At 36.2% G+C, this 10,608-nt stretch overlaps 1 protein-coding gene across 1 annotated transcript in view; it reads left to right on the top strand.

Annotated features, from left to right (window-relative positions):
* The first annotated feature begins 294 nt into the window (after positions 1-294).
* The window catches only part of mub (poly(rC)-binding protein mub), a 128,257-nt gene continuing 117,943 nt past the window's right edge, over positions 295-10,608 (top strand). The window contains exon 1 of the mRNA XM_046624800.2: positions 295-569. The gene's annotated coding sequence lies outside the window, so the exon portion shown is untranslated. The remainder of the gene's footprint in view (positions 570-10,608) is intronic.

Here is a 10,608-nt window from a genome sequence, read left to right as displayed (position 1 = left end):
CAGTGTCCAAAATAGTCCCCTGCGCACCTCGCCCTCGGAAATTTGCTCTCTCTCTCTCTCTCTCTCTCTCTCTCTTGCTATCTATCTATCTATCTGTCTCTCTGTCTCTCTTTCTCCACGAGCTATTGTGTCTCGCTATTTCTCATCCGTCCCACTCTTTTCCCCTTCCCCCCCTCTCTCTACCTCTTTCTCGCTCACGCTCTCTATCTCTATGTTTCTTTTCTCTCGCTTTGATTTTTCCCTTCTTTCATCTCATCTTTAAAGTTGGCCTTTCCTAATGACTCATTGTCCACTGTTTCATCTCAACTTCTTCGTCGTACCGGGAGTAAATATTTCAAAGCTAACCTATTTCCAGCGCTAATCGCGACGACAGTAATTCGTCTGTTTCGAAAACTCGTAGATTTGGCCAAATCGTGAAGTCTGTAATTAACCCTAGTTAAAAACACGCCCCGGTTGTCAAACGCCGTGAGATTATATTGTGTGAAATAAATATTATCAGTGCAGACCAACCCCGGTCTTCAAGGTCAATTCAAGCTGGAGCTGGGAAAGAGGAATTTTCACTTGCGAAGGTAAGGATATGAATATGATTAATTTTATTCATTTCGTCTTCTAAACTCATCGCGAAAAAATTGGAGCACTGTTTTCTGCAATTGGATTTTGGTTTAAATTGTTATTTCAATGAAACAATACAAGTAAAGTCGAATTTTCCTTTACTATTGTATACATTTCATCTGATGGAAAGAATTTCTACGAGTAGTTGGCAGAAAAAGATGGTGAATTTCAGGTCTTATATCTCGTTAACCAATGATCCAATTCGATTGGAGTTGATTTTATTCAAAAGTACGTGGATCGAGCTTCATTTATATATATATATATATTTTTAATCAGCATCAATCAATAGGAAGCATTGTTATTGATAATAACGTCAACAATCTCGTTCAGTGACAGGTTTTGCAGTGAGCACGATATTTCAAAAACGTTTAAACAAAAATTGAAATTTCGAGATAGTAATATGAAACGGTTTATCGAGTTTTGTCACGATTTCACGTTTCCTCTGTCATAACAACTTTTGTCAGTTAAATGAAGAAGTAGTAAACCTTGGACGGAAAACCGAATTCCACTTCAAACGGTCGCCATTTCGTTGGAAAAGAATGTCAGATAATGGGAAAGATGATAAAATATCCGTGAATACTATCTCCAAATTTGAAGTAAATAGGTTCTTATCGTGGGCAATGCAAAATATGTCGGTAAGCAAAAGTCAAAACGTTATTGTCAGTAAGAATGCTTCCCAATTATTCATTTCGACGAGAAACTTATTCAAATAAAACTATTCTACACATCTCGAAATGAATCTAACCCTAATCGAATTTCATAATTGGTTGTCGAGACATAATGTCCCAGATTCCAGTCACTTTTTCAGTCGACGCCTTGCATAACATACCCTTAAATTATTTTTCTCGGATCAGTGTTATTCTTGATATTTACGAAAGAACATAAATTCTTTCCGATTCGTTTCTCATTCATAAATTCAAATAAGTGAAAAATCCAAGACATTGGCCAATTTTTTCGAAAAGCGCGCCACGCGCTGCTGTTTACCTCGAGAAATGTCAGATTATCTGGCCGACTGGGGAAAGCAGGGATTCATTCAAATTGCCGGTGAATTAGCCCGCGAGCTCTCAAAATCCATAAGATTCAATCAAGCTGGGACAATGGAACTGCGACCTCGCAGCAATTATCATCAACGGAGGCTGTGTTTGATTTATTCACCTGTCCGCACACACGATGCTCCGGGACTCGGTAAACACGTAACTCAATCTGGCCATGCCCCGCATCGTGTCTACGGTTCCATCTGCCATATAGATACACGACAAACTACATAAAGCATGAAAGGAATTATTTACTAATTTCAACCAGTCGCCTAGCTGTGCATGAAAATTCTCCACTGCATTCGTAAAAACCTAACTTTCGAATATTTTTTATCAGGAATAATGTTTGGATAGTTTGGATCGGTCCAGATCACTTTGTTTTCATTATATCACTACAGTATTTATTGGATGAATCTTAAATTATATCCAAGAATTTTCATTTATTTTTATTCTTTGACAAAGATTCTGCATCCTTGACTCCAGGTAGATGCACGCTGTTACAGACTTTTATTTTATCTTGTTCGGTTGATTCGGAGAGTTCGTGAAATTTTTACGAAATTATGCGGACGTTTTTAAAAATTTCACAACGCGTGAAGGCAGAGAAAAAATTTGTAATGTAAAGCTAATTGTTTTCCAGTTCAACTATACTAATTTTCAAACTTTTCCACGTGATTAAATTTCAATGGTATTAATCTGCACCGTAGTATTTTGTTTTAACCTTACTAATTAAAATTTAACAAAATTAACCAGCCATTTCGTTTGAAAGCTAAATTGGTTTATTTCAATTTGATTTTACTTTTCGTTTCTCTACTGTGAATAAATTTCATCGACGATTAAACCTGAAGTCGAGAATAAATAAGCGATGTAGGTGGAAGCAATATTTTATTTCCGCAATCCAAATTTACCGTCCGATATTACATTTTAGAAACGATAACGGCCGGTCCAATAAAAACAAATGGTGAATACGGGGTTTAAAAAGTGAAATCTAACGAATTCTTTAACTAATGAATGATCAATCCGTAGAATTTTCCATTGACTGGGTAAAAATTCATTTTATACTCAAAAAATTGAAAATAGTTTGAGTATGAAGTATTTGGTAGTCATTCAGTTTAGGATACAAAATGGGATATTAAATGAAATTGCCAAAATGCGATGATAAAAAGAAATTCATCACATCAAAGCAAAACTGCACTGATTCTAATAAAGAAACGAGAAAGAAGCTCCACAGCGTAGTTGAGCGAATCAATTAGTTAATGAAATCGCGACCACTCGCGGACTATTTTTTTCATCCCTTTAATGGTATTCTGTTTCTCTTTTATTACATTCTCTAATAATTTAACTAATTGCAATACGCATACATCCACGGCACTTACTTACAATTCAGTGGATATTCAGATGTGGATATAATCCAGGCGTATGACGGGGGATGGAAAAGAGGGCGGTAGAAATAGGCGCAAGAGTTCAACGCTGCAGGGTTTGGGGTTGGTGGATGCACGCGTTTCACGGTGTGTTATAAGTGAAAGCCTCCAAGTTTGCAAGTGTGCGGAACGAAGGATACTGAAAGGCAGGTGGAGAACGGCTCTCACGGAAGCTGCGCAGACGATCAATACACCACGTGGTGTCACACGTCAGTCTCACCAACGTGACGTTGGCAGGCCCTCCGTTTCACCCGACTCCATACGGCTCGCTCCATGTAGCAAAATATGCTCCGAAAATAAGCGGCGTAACTCGCGGAAGGCTGAGCGGCCGACTGCGCATGCGCGAGATATTGAAACTCTATTGGCCGGCGGGATCGTATGTAAGGCAGTGGTGCCAACTTGACTCGGAGCGGGGCGTTAACCTTTAAAATGAAACGTGTGGTGTTTTGTGCTCGCATGATTTCTTGTTACGTGTATATTTTATGAAAAAAAGGCACACGGCTTCTCCTCACTGCGTGGATAAAAAATAAAAAAAAATAAAAAAATACTATAGGATCTTCAATTAGAATCCTCGAAGAACTGGCCAGGGTTTTTTCAAAATTCTTCGAGTGCCTTAAATGGTCAAATAAAACCAAGACGCGAAAATCACGTTTCAGTTTAGAGGTTAAACTCTCACGCGACGAGTGGTGGATTGAAATCATGTTGTTACGGTGACTCAAAAGTTTGTCGAGCCTTGCCGAAATCGCGACATTAACTATTACTCAGATCTGCTTGGCGCATCACTTACATAAACTCCGTGAACCACGTTTGACAGCCGAAGCTAATTAAGGTGGCCAACCTGCAGAAAAATTCGACGAAGCTCGCGCATGCGCAGTTAAGCGTTGAATCTGCTGACTTTCAGCCCATTCTTTCATCATATACGTGCACGAGTACTTATACAGACGTTTGATTCGAACAATCTATTTGCTGGGTCTAGATATATGTGTTCGACGTAGATACAACAATATGAACAAGAATCTGGTAATCATAGTTGAAATATGTTTGTCACCATACGGATTGGGGGGGAAAATTCTTTGAGTATGATTCCTATTTATTCTATAAAATGATTCAGTTTTATTGGAATTTAGAAAAACTGTATTGTGTCACGAACATACTCGTTTGGTACACTGCTACAATACTCTGACCATATAATTGCTTCGAATCGAGCAAATTCAAATAACAGGCTCACGAACATCTTTAAACAATAATGATTCGTCATATTTCGGATTAGTTTTCACAGAATTCAGTAACATGCAACCTTTTCTCGTCAATCTAGACTCAATATACCACAAATTAATTATTTAAAACAATTTCATTGGTAACATTAGGAAATGTCTGGCAAAAATTAGTCCTGTCTTTGAATAAATCAGAAGTAGCACGCAACTTTTGAGATCCTTGACTCCTCGATTATAAACGACTTAAACTTTAATAAATTTCAAGGCAATCGTGTCTTCTGCAAACGAAGCAGATCACCTACAGTATTTGTTATTTCTTTTAGTTTCACTTTATGCTCGTGTTTTCTGGTACTTTAAGATTTATTCCAACAACAATTGAAAGCTCCATTTCGTAAACTCCTTTTCATCGCATCTTACGTAATACATCAAATATCCTTTGAAATGGGGGATAAATTTCCCTCACACAATATAATTTACGCGTCACAATATGACGATAATAAAAATCACCAGCAGATCATTTTTTACGTGGGCAAAAAGGCACCGGTATAACACGTCCCAGCGTGCCAAGAAGATATAGAGTGATATACACGTCATTATACTGTCAACGTCGTCGCAGGCTAGAAATTTCATCACCTACACACCGCGAATACGGGCGAAAAAATTTTCCGCCAGCATGTAAGAGCAATCCATCAGCAATCTCCATCCGGCACTGCAGATTTTCACGGTGATAAAATTCTATTTCAATTTGTTTTCTCAGATAATCTCTATTATCTAACACTTATTCATTTTTAGAGAAACGATTGCACAATATTCATGTCATTTTTTATTCATTGTTATCTACTATAACTCTCGAAAATTGCGGATTCCGAAAATCGTTTACATCATTTGAATTTTGTTTTATCGTCAACAGATTTTTATCTATCGTATTCGAAGTTTCAGATTATTTTTTGTTCTCCCGATTCTTCCGCTAATTTGCTCGTTGTTATAATTGCTACTATACTCTAGCCTAAATATATTCTACAATACAATATGATCAATGAACTTTGCCACAAAGATATCGTTATCTTCTGAGTTGAAAAAAATCGATTTATAATTTTGGGAACGATGTTCCATAAAAAAAGATTGTGAAAACCCAGAAGAATTTCAACACATGGAGGTAAGGACTGTTGAAGTTTTTTTTTTTAAACGCAAAACATGGTGCTGTAAATTTTTTTTTCTCACATTATCTCATATCACTTTTCTTTTCTTTTTTTTATTCACAAACACTTGAGACTGAAACGAAATTTTTTTTTTCTGAAAGAAAAGGCAATTTATTTGCCGGCGCTCTTTTTTGTTACATCGGTTTTGAGAACAGCTTTCGCGCTACAGTGCGTAAGTCGGATTCAAGTCAATATTGATTTCCATTCGAATCCCCCGCATGGCAGTTAGACGTATAATGTTGAAGGTAATGCTGATGAAATCAAATTACTCCACGAAATCGACGGCTGTCCCAAAATACACGTCAATTTAATCTTCCCCGAAAACACTTGCGATCCCGGTGAATTGCCAAAACCCTTCCAGACATATTATCAAGCTTAGTAAAATGTTAAAGTTTATACAATGTAGGATATGATACCTTAATTCAAAAACTTAAATGGATAGTAGAATCAGGGTAGAATGAATGAAATTGCGAGTTTTTGAGGTACCTACTTGAAAGTTATTTGTGTTGACATTTTTTATTTTCAAAATTCAAGAGAGAGATGAAGGAACGAAAATTACGTCTCTCCGATATACTGAGGTTTAAGAATCTAGAATAAATTATACGTTGTGTTGGGGTCACAGAGTGAAGTGGCCGTGCAACCGATAAAGTTTACAATATTCATTCTACAGAATTGAAAAATAAAAATAGTACTACAAATTAATTTCAATGAATGCCAAGCAATACAAATTTGACCATGAAATCTTGTCTGACTTGAAAAAAAAAAAATTACCTCAAAACATAACCTACACTGAGAAATATTTCATTTGTTATAGTAACTAGAGAAATTCAGTAAAACAGGTATCGTTAAAAAAACTGTTTGAATAATCTTGGAATTACAAAAAACGAGGTACACCTAACTATTTTGCGCTATCGTCGATCCTTTTTTGGTAATTGCAACGCAAAATCAGTTTGTGAGGTTTACTCTACTTTTTTAGTTTAATAAGGCTTTAACGTCAATTTATTGCCGCGCAAGCATTAAATTTTCCCAAAAGTTACAAGAAAATATAGCAACAGTGATCGTAACGAGAAAGAATAGTAACGGACACCAGACTTTCCGGTAAGAGCTAGAAAACTAATTTTCATTTCGTACCCAGTACTATATTTTTGGATTGTGGTAAAAAATGATAATCGTAGTTAAAAATTTATCCAAGTGGCAGTCAATTTGAGAATGAAAAATATTGAAATCTTGAAAGCAACATTGACCCAGTTCGCAGCAAGAAAGTTCCACGCGTACCGAAAATATATCATCCACCTCGGGGCGTGGGGGGTTGAAGGGTGTCGTGTGTACATTATCGCGGGGCATTTCGGCGTGCCCGTTGAGCGTAATACCTACACGTGTACGCCACGACCCGGGTAAAACAGGAGTTCAGTTCACCCGGTCTCTGGTGTAATTGGATAGAGTGCCGGAATACAACCGTATAACTTCCTGCGCCACGCGGTCCGCGTCATTTTCCAACTTGTATTACACTCACGTGCGATATCGCAGGGTGCACAAGAGTGTCGGCTGATCGTCTGCACCGCATTTATCGAGCTTCGGGACGCAGCGAGGAGGGTGGAAGGCAAGGTGCGAAATTCGAAACGTTTTTTCGTCGTATTCGGATTGTCGCTTGGCGATGCGTCAACTGGCGGAAAGAAATAAAATTAATGCAACCAGGCTTGCAGCAGACCGTTGACCGTGTTTTTTCACGTGTGGATAGTGGAACAGGTATATTATTGATTTTCACAGCTGAACGGAAAAGAGATATTTTTTTTTCGACGCTTCAATTTTTTCCGAGAATATAGAATTGACGAATAAAATCATGATTGTATTGGATTGGCTCTAGTTTTTATTTTACTGCAGTTTTGTAAGAGGGAGGATGCTTCCTAATGTAATCGTGATTTTATTCGTCAATTTTTCGTTCTCAAACAACAAAATTCCCGGAAAAAATAGGGCAACAAGAAGAAAAAAATAATTTCATGTCAAGCTGTGTAGTATTTTTTTTTTTTGTTAACCTTTAGATATTAAAGAAATTATCGAATTTTTCATATAAATAATGCTATTTGAGTCACATATATATATATGAATATATGTGTGATAATGTCGATAAAATAAAGTCCTGGAGTCAATTTCGAAAACCTAAACTTTCAGATACTAAAACCACTGTTGACCAGCGTTATGCTTAATTAATTCATGTGGCTTGAGTAATTTGGGAATCGAAGAATTACGATTTGCCTCCACTAAAATTAAAAACTCAGGTTACGTGATGATGAAATGGTGTCGAGAACCAGCTTCTGACGTCATGAGGACATTTTCCAATAATTTTCCCTCTTCCTATTTCGGCCAGAATTTGACTCAAACTTGAAAATTGAAAGCAGCGATTTATTTTTGGGTCTGTAAAAGGTTTACCGGTTTCGCCTCGTCTCATGAATTTCTGAAATTATGATCTCAATTATACATTTGAAAATGCTTCATTGCTGGCTTTTCAAGATCTTGCAACATGGTAACCGCGTTTCAAAATATTTTACGTTTGCGACGTTTGATCGATTTTTTTGCGGTAAAAGAAGATTGATACAGAAAATTTTAGTGGAGTTGGAAATATTCTACCTTATGCAGACAATTCAATTTCTTTCCATTTGGCGAGTAAGTTATTATTGCAGGGTTGTAGAAGATTTCGGAAGATTTCAAAAGACTACAAATCATTTGAATGTGTTTCTGTAATTTCGAAGATTTATTGAAATAGCTGCAATTTTTGAAAATTTTACATCATTCGAAGAATGAAATGATTCAAAGTGATTTGTGTAATTAATTTCTGGGAATTGGAAAAAAAATTACACGTGATTTCAGTGATGCCCAAGATTCAATGATGTTTGCAGGATTTCAAACGTTTTCAGAAAAATTCACAATCTGATTTTGTATTAGGTTTCAAAGTGTTTCAGCAGATTCTATCGGATTTAGAAATATTTTGTCTGCGATTAATTGTTTTCTAGGAATTGAATAAATCGTCGGATTTCGTCAGTTTTACAAGAATTAAAATGATTCCCGAAAAATCTATCGATTGATTTTTGACGATTTCCATGGATTCCAAAAGATTCCATGAAATCCGGAAAGATTCATGCGAGATTTTAAATATTCAATGAACCCGAGTGACTTTAAACCATTTAAAAACATTGAATGTATAGTTCTCACATGCATATTTACAAAGATTTCATAAACGCGATATTAAGGTTTCGAATGAAACCGCAGAATGTTAAAAGATGTCATCCACTATGCATGACTCAAATTTCTAAATCGATCTACCGTTCACAATGTGTGCATCTGTTCCTTGAATATCAAGCTAGTTGAAGTTCACTTGAAATATTCACAACAAAATATCTCCCTTCTCCTTTTTTTTCGTTAGATTTTTTCTTGTGTTTATTTTTTCCTTCTTTTTTTTCATAAGCACGGTTTTCAGTTGGACGGATGGAGAGAGAGAAAGAAAAAGAGGAAGATAGACAGAGAAAGAGAGAGAGAGAGTATTCGTGCGTGTTTTTTCGAGTGTTGGAATGGAGTCTGGTTCTCATTCGGACGGATTTTCCGGAATATCCGCGGCAAGATTCCCGAGATATGAATCATTAAAGTCAAGAATCAAGATGGTATTTGAGAATGCGAGATGCCGCGCTTTCCTTTCACCCTTCGTCGACCCTCCGCATCTCGGCGAAGATTCGCTATCTCCACAGTCTCTCTTACTCCTCTTTCAAACTCTCTTTCTATATCTCTGCACCAAATTCAACCGCAGTTCACATATCCGCAGGTAAAATATTCGCATACTTGAAAAGTGAAAAGGCGTCGGATACTTGTGAAAAAACAGACCTGAGTGATCCCTAAGAATATCCAAATACATTACATTTCATTCGCATCGCTATTTTTGGTGCCAAATCAATTATTTTATTCCATTTTATCCAGAAGTATTTCACGCTTCAACAATTTATACCACATTAATCACAGATCAGCTTTATTTCATTAGAAATCGAACTATCATATCAATATGTCTAGATCCATTGATCCGGTAAAGATATTTAATTACAGTACATAAAAAGTAAATTATTTTTCAGACGCAAAAAAACTAATCCTTAAATTTGTAAATTCTGTTCACGTAATTATTTCACTAGCATTTTGATCCAGCGAGACGAAAGAAACGGCAGGGATTTAGGCAGCAGATTTCAAGATTACCTCAGCTTTGAATTGAATTCACAAAATTTCAAAAGGTTAAATCCTCCTTTTATAAACAAATACCTCGAAAGAACATTTCCGCGGAATTTCACGCATCATTCAAGATTTTGGAAATATCAAAACATTTTGCAAGTGTAATCGTTTCGAAAATTCAAAAACATGTACGCGAATCAACTAACGATTTCCTGAATTTATGAGATTTATAAGACTGTCAAAATTATCGAAGAAATGCAAGAAATTTTAAGTCACTTTAGCTTATTCAAAAAAAAAAAAAAAAAAAAAAATGGCGTTACTTCTAATTTCACGATATTCTTCGCCTTAAAATTTCACTTGATTTCATCGATTTTATAAAATTTTCGCGTACCTTTAGTTATCTTTTACGCCTTGAAAAGTTTCATAAGGTTACAAAAATTCCTACAAGCTGTCAGAAAACTCTAAAATATTTAATGCGGTTTCGAAATATTGAAAATTAATTCACGTAATCCGATTTTGCACATTTCATGAATTCAAGTGTTCTCAAAAAAATTTCACAGTCAATGATCATGCACGCAAGATCTTCACAACCGTTAAATTCGCTTCAAAAAAATATATCAGCGAAATAATTACAGCTGCACAACGTATGAATATTTATTCAAAAATGCCTCTATCTCGTGGAAAAAAACGACTATTATAAAAAAACAATGTTAACAATTGTATCCGACGTATTACGTCAGCATGAAAAATCCTCTCTCAATTTACCAAATCTCTTTTTCCCCAGCCGCTTATTACTTAATCCTCTCGTCTTTTATCTTCCCCTTTTTTCTTCTCAAACGCTCCTCTTGTTCGGCCGCAATTAAACCGCAAATTCATTTGATCGTTGAGCCGAACGGATATCTAGCTGGAATAATTGATCCTGCTCGAT

Source organism: Neodiprion pinetum, chromosome 4, assembly GCF_021155775.2.
Source record: "Neodiprion pinetum isolate iyNeoPine1 chromosome 4, iyNeoPine1.2, whole genome shotgun sequence".
NCBI classification, from domain to species: domain Eukaryota; kingdom Metazoa; phylum Arthropoda; class Insecta; order Hymenoptera; family Diprionidae; genus Neodiprion; species Neodiprion pinetum.
The sequence above is the reverse complement of the archived record's forward strand: the minus strand, read 5'-3'. Positions and strand labels throughout refer to the sequence as shown.